The 15,214-nt window shown below is 36.6% G+C and overlaps 1 protein-coding gene across 2 annotated transcripts in view; it reads left to right on the top strand.

The window, feature by feature from the left end:
• The window catches only part of stox2a (storkhead box 2a), a 62,166-nt gene that overhangs the window by 30,485 nt on the left and 16,467 nt on the right, over positions 1 to 15,214 (top strand). The gene's annotated exons all lie outside the window — the stretch shown is intronic.

Genomic DNA, 15,214 nt, shown 5'->3' on the forward strand with positions numbered 1-15,214 from the left:
TCCAGGGCTGGATTTGAGGAACCCTGCCATAAATGTTTGTTAGCCTAGCGTATTAGTTACCTGCCATTCTCCATCAATGTGTCTTGTTTAACTGGGCATGTAAGGTTTCTGTATTTGATGTGCCGATTGAGAGGAGCTTTTGAAGCAGTCTATAGAGGTGAAGCAATCACAACAACATGAGGAAAGAAAAGGATGAATCAAGCATGCATCCTCCATTTTGGTCCCAGCAAGGGTTTTACAGCATTAAGTTTGTAGCATCATGAATAACAATTCTGGCAGCTGGTTTTCCTGTTGTACGAGTGTTATGAGAGAGATTGTGATATTGCCCTAGGATTCATGGTTGCTTTTCTCCATTTTGCTTGTGAGTCTTCTGTGATTGTCCGTAATAGAGAGCTAGAGAGCTGGTCAGGCCTGTAGAGGAGCACAATTGTGAAATGGGAAGATGACACATCTCATTTATAAACCAATTGGTCTATATTTGAGGTAAAGAAACTTTCCACTGAAGTTGGTGCTAATACAGATATGTCAAAAGCTATTTATATATGCTTGTATGTTTGTCTAGCCAAGCCATGTGTGTGTTATGTTTATGAGGTGTGAGTTAGCAAAGAGGCCGTGAAAAGGAAGAAATCTTTAAGTTTTCTTAGCTTTAAGCGCACTGGGCAACACTCACAAATAGGATATTTTTTGGTGTCCCATTATGTTTTTGTAAACCATTTTAGGCACATATTCCATGTTTGGTTGAAATAATTATTAGATATTTTGATAAAATATGATGTAATGTTAGATTAAGCCTGTCCTACCCCAGAGGTCTTGACCTTCTTGACTGTATCCAACAATTAAAAGCATACAACTGTCATAATTTTAATCGGTTGAATAGAAGTTCAATTTAATCTTTTTAAATGTAACTAATTTTATTCACCATTTTCTACAGCATGACATGAAGACAAGTAAATTACCACAAATTGTAGTCACAGCAGCCATAAAATGTAAACATTCAACCCTGTTACTAAAAACTATTGTGAGAATAACGATCAGACAAATATTGTTTCTTTAGGTATTGGGAAATAAAGTCATCCTAAACCACTTTTCTGAGTGGTAGCTTAATATAGGCAAAATATGCACCACTATTACCCATTCAGCTGTAGTGATTTGATCAATTTTATTTTTAATTAAATTTTGAGGTTTATTTAATGTTTATTGCTTTATACATATACGCTATATTTGTTTTATATTGCTTTTGTCCCAATCTTTGGTAACAGGGTTGAAAAATTAGAAATCCCATGTACTAATCAAATGTAATTTGACCTTCTGAGACCATTTTATCATTTTATGTAGGTTAAGTTCCTCTTTCTCTGACCGTTTGCTGAAAAAGTATTCTTCACTTCATCGGACCCTATTTTGTACCCCATGGAAAGTGCCACAAAGCAGACTAGTTTTCACCAGATGTGGTATAAATTGTCTGTACTGAGGCAGATACAAGTGTCTACACCTTGATTATCACTTTTTTTTTTCCAGGTCTCACTTTTTTAACGTGGCAATTCCTTTACAGTTAAGTGATTTAGAGGCTGACATTTTGCCATCTGTCCCTTTGTTCTTTAAAGGGACTGTGTGTAGGAATTTCTCCCATCTAGTGGTGAAATTGTATTTTGCATTCAAACGAATAATGCTCTCCAGCGGCTCACTTTTTCAAATGCGCGTTGCATCTATGGTTGCCGTTATGTACCAAAAAGCTATGACAGGATGTCTTATAATAGCACTTCGAGTTTTTCATCGGGTGAACAGGTTTGTTATTTAAAACAAACTGAAACTTGAAACAACGAAAACAAGAATGTTACAGTTATCAATTACTGACTGTGAAAAACATTAACTATGTTAATTAGTAGTAATGCCGCCTTTACTCGTTATATTTTTTGAAGTACGTGCATTGTTAGATATCATCATCATCAGAGCCTTCTCTAACGTTCCTTTACTCAATAGCTGCTATTCATCAAAGAGCCTGTTTAACTTTTAACTATAAATGTTCGACTGTCTATATAATAAAGTACACAACCAAGCAATGAAAAAAAGCTTGTAATTAAGACCGTAACATTGACTTACCTGTCGAGAAGAAAGCAGGCAACTTCAGGGTCTCTTTTGAAAGCTTTCTCCTGCATTAGCTATCCCGACATTAACCCTTGTTTTTGTAATCTCCGGTCACGTTTCCTTTCACGGTCTATTTTGGACTTTTTCGACGACAAGGACTCCTTATCCTGTGACTCAGCATATGTATGAATGAACGGTGTATAAATAATCGTGCAGTGTGCATCCTTTTAAACTTGCCGCGGCAATGACAAGCGCCTCTCACTGCTCTGCTCCTCCGCTTCTGCTGGCTTCAGTCACGTGACGCTGGTTCTGAACGAAAACGCGTTGTGGAAACGCCTTGGCCTAGTACTTTTTGTTCCTCTCTGCTATTATAGTTTTTCAAGATGGCGGAACTACATGGAAGCCTCCGTGGACCTACCCGTCCTATGTATATAAAGATAATAAATTCTTCGTTTACGAGGATTAGTCTGATCATTGGCATAGGTATTTGTACACCATTGAGGGCATATTTATGAATAAAAATATTGATTTTAGATAATAAAATACCTAAAAAGCTACACATAGTCCCTTTAAAGGGAAAGTTCACCTATTTACATGGTATTCCAAACCTGTTTGTTTTTTTCACCACAGAACACAAAAGGAGATAATTTTTGAGCTGCACTTTTCCATCACTATGGCTGTCAAGTGACATATGATAGTTTTGCATCAGAAACAGACAGAAATTTACAACCCAGGCTCAGTGCAAAAACGTGGCTGAGGCAACATTTTTGCAAAATTATATTTTGCTTGCACAATTTGCAACACTTTTAAATGTTTGAAATGTATGTCCAGTGAGTGGTGCTAAAAGAATGTTCAGTTTGGTCTAAAACCGTGAATATGGAAATATTTATTTATGTTGGTGGTTGTACATATCGCGTTAGTTCGGAAATATACTCTTTCTCTGCCATTGACGGAATTTTCCTGCTTTGTTTTCACTAGTATATGGTAGAGGGTGCTATTACGCAACTTCTGAAAGAGTAGAGAATCTCCGAATCAAAAGGAGCAGAAACAAGCGATAAAAGCTTTGCTTATGTACGTTGTAGTCTTTGACAAAAATAGGGGGTGTCAAAGACTGTCGATTTTTCTCAGCTTTTTGTTCAAAATGTTGCTTTTTTTATGAACCTTACCCACATTCAAGTGTTGTTAAAAAAAGGAATGCATGAAGCTAGACTAAAACTTTTTTTTAAAGCAGAGTCTCTGTTCTTTCGTTTGACATATTGGATGTTCAGATATTCATATCACACAATATTCTGGGGGCCGTGACATTTTTGTGAAAATGATCAAAAACACTGGTGGTGGCTGGCAACTTTTAAATTAAAAAACGCTGTTAGGGAAAGAGTTAAATGTGCAGTGAGTGGTGCTAAATGGTTAAATGCTCTATTACATTTGAAATTAACCTACCCCCTATAAACCCTACCCTAAACTGATAGTGTTAACAATAGCAAACATGAGATAAAAAAGCATGCCAAGTTCTTTTGTCGTAACTCGTGTTTCAAAGGACTTGTACTCCGCATTGCAAGTACAGTGTTGTCATAGGTGTCATTTACACTGGGGACGCTGGGGACATGTCCCCACCACTTTTTGAAATGGCTGATTTTGTCCCCACCACTTTTTGAAAGCATTTGGTTAAAATGTTCAGAAAAATCAAGCGAACCAAGAAATGTTAAAGGTTTATTTGCACAAAATAAAACATGCAATGCAGTTTAGATACAGAAAGAAACAATGTACATTGTCCAAAAAAAGTAACTTAAACAAAATAAACTATTACTGATTCTAAAATGACCCAAAAACATGCATGCGCCGATCAGTAACTTGAATAAATTCTTGACACAGTTTCTTCTTGTCCAAGTTATACATTCTCTCTCTGTGAACATGACAAACAGCCACACTGTTGATTCAGGTTTGTGACATTGAAGAGCGCAGCCAGGTCTTCAGGTCTTCGTCATGCACTGACCGTTCTAATCACACAGGTGTGATCGTACGCTCCAGGGACCAGCCTAGACTGATCACACCGGTGTGATCGTACGTGCGAAAGGGTTAAATGTTTAGCTAGCTATGTTACTGCTTTTTTCTACAATTGATTATCCTGTGCAGTGTTGCCATATTGGGCGGGTTTCCGTCCAATTGACCCTTCGCAAAACCACGTCCCGAACACGCAGATTGGCTACTGACCAATGTCAGTCTTATATTGAACTCTACGTTTAGCTAGCTACACAGAGGCTGCATGGTCTGTAAACAACAGAAGCCGGTTCTCGGCCCTCAAGCGGGAAGTTAGCTAACGTTAGTTCGAAATTCCATGGGACTACCGCTCCTTTCCAGCTTCATGGATTTGCGCTCTGGCCTGAGCAGGAATGGATGGACATGATGCACTACGTTCAAACCTCGAAGTGTTGGGGAGGAGGTTTCATTTATCCATGTATTAGCCGGCTAACATCGTTAGTTCTTCTTGAAGTTTTAACATTTTTCAACTTTAAGAGAAGATGTTGATCAACAGTACAGGTAGGGGAGTTTTTATATAGCATATATTTGCACTGTGATTGCTTTTGTTAATTGTAGCCGATTAAGTAATTTACAGATCAATAAAAAAAACTGGCTTTGTGTGCGTGTGTGTGTGTGTGTACGTGCGTGCGTGAGAGAGAGGGCCTGCGTGCCATCTTATAGTTTTAAAATAGTTTGGATTTTAGTGTGGGTTTTTTTGTGGCATACATAATGACAGTATTTATCACGGCACTTTATATTGGTTACGCTACGATGTGCGATGGCAGAGGAGGATTTCACATTTTGTGGATTTGGTTCTCTAACTGCACTGCATTCTATGTTGGTTGCAAATCCCACATTGTTTTAATTTTATCTGGTGTTATTTGATGCAGATATGTTGCGTTGTATGCTTATGGTGTGTATTCTTTTACATATGTAATGAATTTCATTGTAATCATTGACTTAACGCGCTGCTGTTTTCTACAGTTTGGTGCTTTGGCACTGTTCGGTTAAGCTGGTGTTGCAGGGACTGTTACATGTGCAGTCGACATTGTTGAGGGTTTTATGCTGAGTATTTTCCTGTTGTTGACTGGCCTATGCTATGCCCATTTTTGATGCACCGTTATTCAATATTTTTCCCGTCCTGCTGTAATGTTTTTTCATCTGATCTTTTGTCCCCACCACTTTTCAAAACAAACTGACGCCCCTGAGTGTTGTACCAGACGAGCTACTCAGCAAGTTTACTACTTTAGAAATGCCATACATATGGAGCTGGTTATGTGATGCGAACTGCTGGCACTATAAAAGTGTTTGATGTCCGAACATAGTATTGTACAAGGAACCATGCAAAAATAAGTCTTTATTAATCGATTATCTGCTCCTATAATAATAATTTGTGTGAAAAACAGATTTTGTAATAAAAACACAGATAACTGCAGCATAGATCAGTGCAGCAAAAACACCTTTGCTGCCTTGTGTCTTTTTCAGGAGGGCGTCATTTTACCAACCAGCTTTACAGTGTGCCCAACTACAGTAGGTGTCAAGATTATCTTTAAAACTGTGCGACTTTTACTTGTCAGTGCAGGGTAATCACTGTATACAGAGTACAGACTAATATAAATCCTTGACTAACCTCATGGGTCTTACTACAAGTAAAGTTAGCTTACTGTGCTTACCACCCTTTTTACAATGAGACCAGCTGCATACAATGAGCTCTGTGTTCTTAATATTGTCCTAAATTTATCTGCTTGTAATTATTTTAACATTAGACGAATACTAATAAAATTATGCTATACATAAGTATATAATTTGTAATGCATGGCATTGATTTATAAGTATTATAAATATATGCCTTCAATTTACAGTATAAGTACTATAAAAAATAAGTAAGTTTTGGTATTTATTTGTGGAAACCATGATACATTTTCTTCCAGGAATTACTTTTGTCACTTTGTTCTCACTTTGAATCTCATTGTTCTCTATGTGTCTGTGGAAACTTTTGCTGTGTCCTACATTACAAGCAAAACCAACATCTTGTAAAACGTGTTCCTACAAAAAAATAAAAATTCTCCCAGTGCAAAATGTAGTTTTTAATATTAGTGTGAATTTCAATTCGCAACCCACTTTTACTTCTGGAATGTGACGTACTTCCATAGGACAGGATATTCCATGAAAAAAGTTTGAGTTTTATGCATTAGGAATTGATAGGGTGGTGAAAAGTGGGTGTTTCATACCAAAATGAATTGCAATGAATATGAATTTGCTAAAACAATGAAAAATAATCAGTTTACATTATCCAAAAGCCTGCGTGATCTAGGCGATGTAAGCGGAAAAGGAAAGTCTATTTAGAGTTATATAGAGTTTTTGATAAAATTAGTTCTGGAACTAACAATAGTTGAATAATCCTTTGGTTAATTTACCAATAAATAATAACCATAAATAATCTATGGATGAACTTTTACCTAATGATATTATTTATCCCAAAAGATAAGATTTCTGCAGTGTAGGCCTAGGAAAGATGTTTACTATGGCTGCATTCACTGTCACTTTTTGGGATTTACAGAAGCGATTGTTTACAAGTGTGAATCCTGAACTGTTTTGTTCATTCAGGAGATTAAAGATCAAACAGCTGAAGTCACAACTACATTCTAACTAACTAACTACTAACCAGAGCGACAGTATAAAACATGGCTGTGTCCATAAAACCGTGAAGTTTTACCACGATTGACAGCGCATAGTTAAATAAATGAGTCCAGTCTCATCTAGTTCATCCATTAGATATTTTAAATAACCAACAATAGCGTTAAGTGCTAAATGTTCAATTGTAACCAGTTGCAGAGAAATTTAGTCTTTAGTTGCTGTGTCTCGTAACCTTGCACACACCGCAGCTTGTATAAAACAGAATGCTTTTTAAGCGCAGCCGTATTAAGCATATAATGACGATTACATCAACTCATTGTTCCAGTCCTAGATAAAATATTTCAAAGCCAATCCAATTTTTTCTAGTTTGCATAGTTTGCACCTATAAATCAATAAGAACATGTGCATTAAGAAGGTAAATAGTGTCAGTTCTGATTTGATGTTGACTAATGGTTTCATCTCGCTTGCCTGTTTTTCACTGAACCGTACTTAGTGGCACAAAGTAACTACACACGCTCGCACGTACGCACCGACCCAGCTGTGACAGAGTCCCTGATTTAGGTGTGGGAGAGGAACGAGGCCATGCTGGTGCAGTAATAGCCTGGCCTCTGTAGTAATGTGAGAGAGAGATAGAAGAGGCTCTTCTTGAATAAATCGTTGGTCTCCGCCTCCAGTCAGCTGATAGATTTGTAGAAATCATTCAGCCACTGTGAGGAACTCAGTTAAGCCTTTGGGATATTTTGCATTAATAATGACACACACACATGCATGTGTGAAAGATGTGCGTGCCGTGCATGTCCTCTTGCTTTCCCTGTTCCGACACACACACACACACACACCTATTTTAATATAGACCATCTCATTATTTCCTCACAACACAGATTTGCTCTGTCGTTCCATTTTTTTCTCTCTCTCTTCTACACATACTATCACTCGTTGCACCAGGCTAAAAATATCCACCCCAGTTCTGGACATCCCAGATGCTGACATCACTAGTGGGACTGTATGCAGGATTTGCATGGGATGATTGAGAAGAGAATGAGAGCATGAGAGAGGGAGGGATGGTGAGCGATTGGGCCACGGAAGTAGGACTGCAAGCTAACATACTGCATGCAGTGAAGATTCTGCATTGACCCCCATTTGAAGAAGTGTTCGTTTCTAGTCTGTCCTATATAGCGATATTTGACCTTTCCGTAAAGAATGCCGGTCTCCATTTTGTGCCAGGCCTGAAGGTTACTAAATAAATCCTTACAGTAACATGGAGGACTGTGCATATAGTATGACTGTATCTTCATCACCTCCTTATCCAGTTAATGTGCTTGTAGTAGTGTTGGCTACGGAGTGAGACTGTTCTTGTCTTAAGATGAAAGTGGGTCAGCAGAGAGACTGGGCCTAGTCTGAAGGGACCACCCTGAGTACTCGTCTCTATCCACTCCCTCACTTTTCAGTTACACTGGACCACTATACATTGTTGAGAATCGGGGACAAAATGAACTTAAGAAATGAAAAGATTCTTCTATCATAGGATGAAGCTCAAAGTTTGTGTAACAGAGCTATGTGTTCCCATTGCTGTAGATAGATTCACTGGGTCGTAAGCCAACTTTTTGGTCTTCAGAAAAGAGAATGAGAAAATGAAAAACTGTGGTTGAGCACTCTTAGGTTTTTCCAGTTTCATCAAACTACTCTATACAATGAGGTCCATAGGCCTACTATATATACTATATATACTTACTATATTTTGCAATTTTTCTTTATGACTAATCAAATGCAAATTCGTGACTGACCATGTTAACTCGTTTGTACAGAAGGTCATATTTCCTTACTTTAAATATTTTGCTTTCATTGAAGCCCAAAAGATTCTTTAGAACATTCTCAGATTGTGCTGGGATAACATGGATGATCACGATTTCTCGAGCAATTGAAGCAAAAGCAGGACATACCAAAATAAGACGACATTGTGAAATTTCTGTACAGTGTCTATATATACATACAAATTATGTTTTACTATATTTTTAATTTACAAAGTTGTCAATCAAAATTGACAATTATATTTTTATGTAATATGTTTATTATAAATTATTTATCTGTGCACATTTAAAAAAAAATTTTTTTTTTTTTATGTGCCATCGCAATCTTTGCTTTGTCATCTCTTCTCTTCTCTGAAGTGTTCCCTGACACAAGGGACATCGCAGCAATAGCAAACGACCTCGCTCCAATGATCCACTCAATTCCCGATGGACAAAATAAATATCACATTTTGGATATACGTCATAATGGGGAAGATGATAACAATTTCCGTTTCATAACAACCTTAAATTAGAAGAAAATAAAATGTAAATAGAAGTATTTTCACTTGTGGTCTTTTTAAAGTCAAATTAATTATTACTTAATTGCTGTGCAAAACTTTATCCAGCCATGTTTTATTCCAGCAAAAGACCCTCTTTTTTTCTGTTAAAACCACCTGTTCATTTACTGTTCTTTTTGTTTCTGTTCTTTTTCTCTTTATCGTTCTTTTAGAACAGTTTCTAGAAAAGTATTGTATTTACTATTCAGGATTATTGTGAAAGACATTGAATTGCTTGAGTTATTTATTAACTGCACAACGTATTTACTGTATACTTAGTCGCTTTGTGTTTTGTGATCAATCTGATTGCTATCCCATTGGGTATGTATGCACATGTACACTTGCCCACATAAATGTGTCTCTGCAATATAAATCAAATTTTGCAAACATTACAGAGTTGCTTGACACTGCTAATGTTAAGCACTTAAATTGTATGTTGAATACTTGTATCCTCATATGACAAGTCTTTGAATTTTGCAGTTGCGCACCATACATGTATGTTGTCCATGACTGCTCGCTCATGTGTAGTTATGTTTTGGAAGTTTACATATGTTTCCTGACTCAAATATTTCTTGGAGGGCATTTGGTCTTTTAACTATCAGATACTTTACGATTTCTGCTACTCCATCCCCAGACTCTCTTCAGAGGATGGCCTGCTTTTGGCAAGGGCTACTCTTGCCCTGGCTAAATTTGGAATCCAGTGCCACAGCATCTGCGTCAGAGACAGATATCTCAGAATATCAGGATCAGAGGTTTTTATATCCCCTTTTTTTATGTGCCTGTATGATGGGGGATTTTCTATAGAGACTTTTTCGCAATGTTTCTAAAATGAATAATGTTTTATGTATGCATTTATTTAGTCATGAAAGTGAAGGTGAGTGACTTTTAAGCAGCTTCATTAAAGTGCCCTTATTATGCTATTAGGTTGCTTATTTTGAGGTCTCCTATAGTACAACTATCAAAGAAAAAAAAAAAAAACTGCAATTTTCTCATAATATACATTGTAATATACATAATATACATTTCACCTAATTTCTCTCAGAGTCTGAAAACGGCTCGTTCGAAGATTAAGTCTCTCGAAACCCCTCCTTTTTTTCGCGAGCCTACTGCTCTGATTGGTCAGACTGCCCAGTCTGTTGTGATTGGTCTACTGCTTACAACGGGTGTTGGAATTTTAGCTCCGGAGTAGAGCTGCACGATTAATCATTAAATGATCGCATTCTTGATTCAAACACCTATGCGATTTCATTTCTAAATGACAACGATTCGGCTGTCTTTTAAACTCACACCGGAACCTTGAAATCTGCTTTTGTGCTGCTGCCGACCCAGAGAGAATCATGTATAGGTATGAAACGGCTTCACAAACAGTCTTTTCAAGCAAACACTTTCATTATTTCTGTGTTACAATCATTCATATTATCACAGAAGAACTGGTTTATATAGTTTGGATATAAACACTGATGTCTACCGAAACGATCAAAATAGACCAAATCACCTTTTGAAAGTAACGTGACGCTTCAAATAACGATTGTATCAATTATATCAATACACCAGTAGATGGTGACAAGTGACTGTTAAACCATGTATTTGTCATTGAATCATTAATTTAAGAGATTCGTTCAAAAATGCTGATTCATCCAGTAATGAAACAAGTGAAGTATTTATAAGTGAGTCATTTAATCATTCATTCAAACCGTTTTTAAAAAATAATTCATTCAGATTAATTAAATGTTTTAAATAGACTGCAGCAATTAACATTTTGTCAGAACCTCTAATAAATTACGTGTTATTTTGTTTAGTTGTCTGTTCAGAATCATGGGAGAATCGTGATCTCTGTTTGAAACAATTTTCAGTTTAACCGGAATCGTGCCGCTCTACTCCAGAGGCTTCTTCAGCATTTGTATATGCAATGATTCGAACAGTAACAATGGCATTGTTTTTTTTTCCCATATCAATTCCAGCGTGAGTCCTCATCCTTTTAAAGTGATTCGCAGCACAGAAAACAGCATCTTCTCGACGCAATCCAAACACGAACCGAACTCTTCCAGGTCTCAGCTACAACTATAGTCAAAGTAGACGTTGATCGCGCGCAGCCATTGAAGACTATAGGCTGGCATTATGTCAATTTATTACACTTTTGAAGCAGGACGTGAGACTGGAATTGCTGACGACTCATTTCAGCAGTTCAGAATCGATTCTTTCTTTTAGGAGACGATCACTTTTATCTTTAAAACTTTGTTGACCTTTTACATTAATAAACAGCTATATTACACACTGCATGAAAGGTAATATTCAAAAAAGCTTAATTAAATCTAATTTATTCTCATTATAATTCAACTTTAAAAACAGTACATTTAAAATTAAACATTAACAGATATCCCAAATGATGTTTACATGGTCTACTACATGTGTACTTCTTTCTCAATATCAGATAATCTGAGTGTAAATGTGGGTTGTTCAGGGGGCGGAACTCTGTTTTGGCACAAGCTAGCCAGACCAGTCAATAGCATAACATAGACTGCCATTGATTTTAGCTCTCGTGGTGACCTTGGCTGCTAATGCACAAATAAAAAAATAAAAAAACTTGATATTTTGGTCCAAGATTTGTTTTATGATGTTTTATTGAAGTCGATATTTAAATCTAATGTTCCAAAGATAAAATACTGCTTATATAAATTTCATACGGTGCTTGACGCATTACGCAGATTTGCAGAATGAAAGTGTGTCAATGCAGTGGAGTGTAGTGGCCTACAGTCTGTATACTCTCATCTGAGGCAGTGCTAGGCTAGGCTAGCTGCAGCAGCAGCACATTACCCCTGCTGGCCTAGCGCTCACAATATCTCTGCTTCTTATCATCAGACTTTATCCATTGGTGTAATGATGAATAAAAAGTATTCAGCCTAGTACACATGTAATGCCAAGACCCACCGCCGGTGGTTTAGAAAGTGTAAATGAGAATTCGAATGTAGAAGAGTAGCTCCGGGGAACTCTTTTGTTGTGTTTGAAATATTGCTACTGTACTAACATGAACATACTGTGAGCTACTATTAGTGGATGCCCAGCATTTTCTTTAAAGCTGAAAATGAATTTTATTGACATTGATTGTACTGTTGTATGTTGAAAATCCATGTTTACAGAACAAAAACATACTTTGCTTATACAGTATGCCACATACTGAATTTCTTTCAAATGTAGCATGATTTTACGCAGAGAGTGGGTCTGACATTCTGCTTAGCACACTGTAAATATTAAATTTTTACAGAAAAAATTAAAAAGATGTATGCTACAATAAAACCTGTAAGTTACCTTACCATATAGTGTGAAAAACTGTAAACACTGCATTTCATGTAAATCTACTGTAAAACACTGTTAATGTATGACTTTTGCAAGTAAACAAGGAAAACACTGTGTAAAGTTTCAGTGGAAAAACAGTAAAAGGACATTACCAGAATTCCCTGTCTGACACATATCACATTATGATTAAATTTTGTATAAATTATTTTGATTCTTATCATTTTTGTTATTAGTAGCCTAATGTACATTAGGATGTTTTGTGTTATATTTTCTATTATTTAGTTCATTCTTATTGCATCATTTTAGTGTTGTATGTTATTCTGATGGCATTTTGTCTTTGTATTGGTCATATTTCCTGGACAGAACACTTTTGATGAACTCATTTATCATGTGGTTTTCTATTGTACCACCACCTGTATTATTATCAGTACTTTTTAAGGAGGGGGGTCTATTTTGGTAGTTCAAGTATAGGTATACAAAACTGATTCTGTTACTAATTGAGACCTCAATATTCCCATCTATTTGAAACTTAACTTGGCCTAGGACCCTATTAAGCTGGGTCTAAAATTCATATTCAATTCGGTCTAAAAATGGCTAAACTGATCATTTTAAAAACGAGGTTGAGGAAATTTGTCTACTAAAAAAATACATTGTTCTAGTAACCTCTGACAAGTGTCCTGCTTTGCTTTTGACTGCCAGCTGTGTCACATGGCCCAATCCACTCACATGTCCTAAATATGAATTTAAAGTGATGGTTTATATGTCTATTTATATACTGTGGATGTAACCAAGATGTTTTCGGCATCAGTGATACATGCCTTGCTTTTTACATGCATTTGTGGTGCATTCTGACGTGGCTACACATAAACAAGGCTTAAGTCTGTCCAACAACCTGTTTTAGTCCTGCCAGTCAGTCTGGTGACCCTAATCCATTACCTACCTATCAGTAAGAGAGAGAGAGTGTGTGTGGATGTGTGTCTTATGGGTGGAGTTGAACTAGTTTGAAGCTGCTGGGCTGCCATATGGGACGTGATGTAATTCGTGGGCATGGTGAATGTGGGAGAGGGTGACTGTCATACTATACTGGTTGATGTATAGAAATGTAGCGTATTTTTAGATTTGTATTATGTAAAGCCATTTTAATATGTGGTTCCCCATCTTTTTTTCCCAGCAAGTTAATGTAGAATGTTAATGGAACGTTTAAAATGTTAATGTGGAATGTAGAATCTTAATGGAAAGTTTAGAATGTTAATGTAGAATGTTAATGGAAAGTTTGTACCTAGAAAAACACACTTTCACCTAAAGAGATTGAGAAAAAAATTGTGATTTGCAGTTTCAGCCATTTGCTGAAAGATTTTGATTTGCACTTGGCTCTTGATCTATGCCTCAACTATTGCAGGCCTTCCCAGAGTGAACAGTGCCACAGCACAAGTGGAAAGCATGGCCTATACAATAGGGCTCCAAGGGTAGTGCTGGCCACATTTGGTGTGTACAAGCAAACACTTTTTTTTCCTGGTTTGTTGTCATGGAGACAGATCTTTTGTGTCCTCTCCCACAAAAAAATGAGGTCACCTCTCGTTCAGTGGGCAGCTGTGAGGATTTAGGTAGGCTCTCTCTCTTTCTTTCTCTGTTTCTTTGTACTTTTTTTAAGATGTAGTGCTGACAAAGTACAAGATGTACCTAGGTTGTTGAGAGACAATCTTATGGTCATGGAATTGTGATGTATTATTGCATTGTTTTAGATAAACAGAAATCATATTTTCAATTCGAAAATCATCAGTCATTGTCAGTCGTTGAAAGTTTTATCATGTTTGTAGACTCACTTTTCCACTCTTGCATGAATACATCTTGTCTTCTATGGAATCTTGAGGGATCATAACAAGTTTCTGCACTATTAAACTATTTAGAAAAAAGAGGAACTTTACTTTTAAATTAGCATTTTTGCCATTCATGAATCAAACATTCTCAAAATTATCATAAAATAATCAAACCTTAAAATATACAAGACTACAAGCATGTTTTACATATCAAATAGGTATCAAATCTGTGCCCCACTCATTCACTCGCTCCCTCTCAATGTGATATGTTTACATCATAGATCACCAAGGAGATTAGTCAGGTGACCAAGCCTCCATCTTCTCTCAGTGGTGTGGTAGCACCCCTGAATTGACTGAGCGTTTTCAGGTAACAATTAGGCTAGAAAATTAGCTTTTATTATCCAACGTTGGTTCTAATAATACAGTAATTCAGGAAGATCAGGCTGCAGATGGATTTGGATAACATTTGTTTGATAATTCAAAACTTGTTGAATATTCAAGACAGCCTTACAACCCAGGACAACCCAGTGACAGCCTTAGAAGAATGAAAGTTATGAGATTAAAAAATACATTTATGTTAGAAAACATTTTGCTGCTCTCTTTTTTTCCTCTCCATTGGTTTTGGACATTTTGGATTCCTGCCTCCACCTAGTGTTGCCTCAGTCAAACTTCTACCTGAGTTTTATAAGGTTATGATGGTGACATCTCTCACAGAAGATACAAATATAAATATAAGTTTCTTTTTCCCCATTTGTTGTAAAGCACAGCTGGCCTTTCATCATAATTAATATCACTATATCAGTAGTTTTTATTTTATTTTATTTTCCTGGTTTTCTTTTACCAGGAACAGAATGGTTGACAACAGTATTATTTTTTATATTGTTTAATAGTATTCCAGATCTGTATTGATATCAGTCACCCAACCGTGCACTGCTAAGTGGACTTCACAGGATATTCAGACATTTTAAGTGTGGTTCCAGATTGTTGGAAGAGTACATTTTCAAAGTGAAGAGCACTGCAA

This window comes from Leuciscus leuciscus (genome assembly GCF_965113295.1).
Source record: "Leuciscus leuciscus genome assembly, chromosome: 3".
NCBI classification, from domain to species: domain Eukaryota; kingdom Metazoa; phylum Chordata; class Actinopteri; order Cypriniformes; family Leuciscidae; genus Leuciscus; species Leuciscus leuciscus.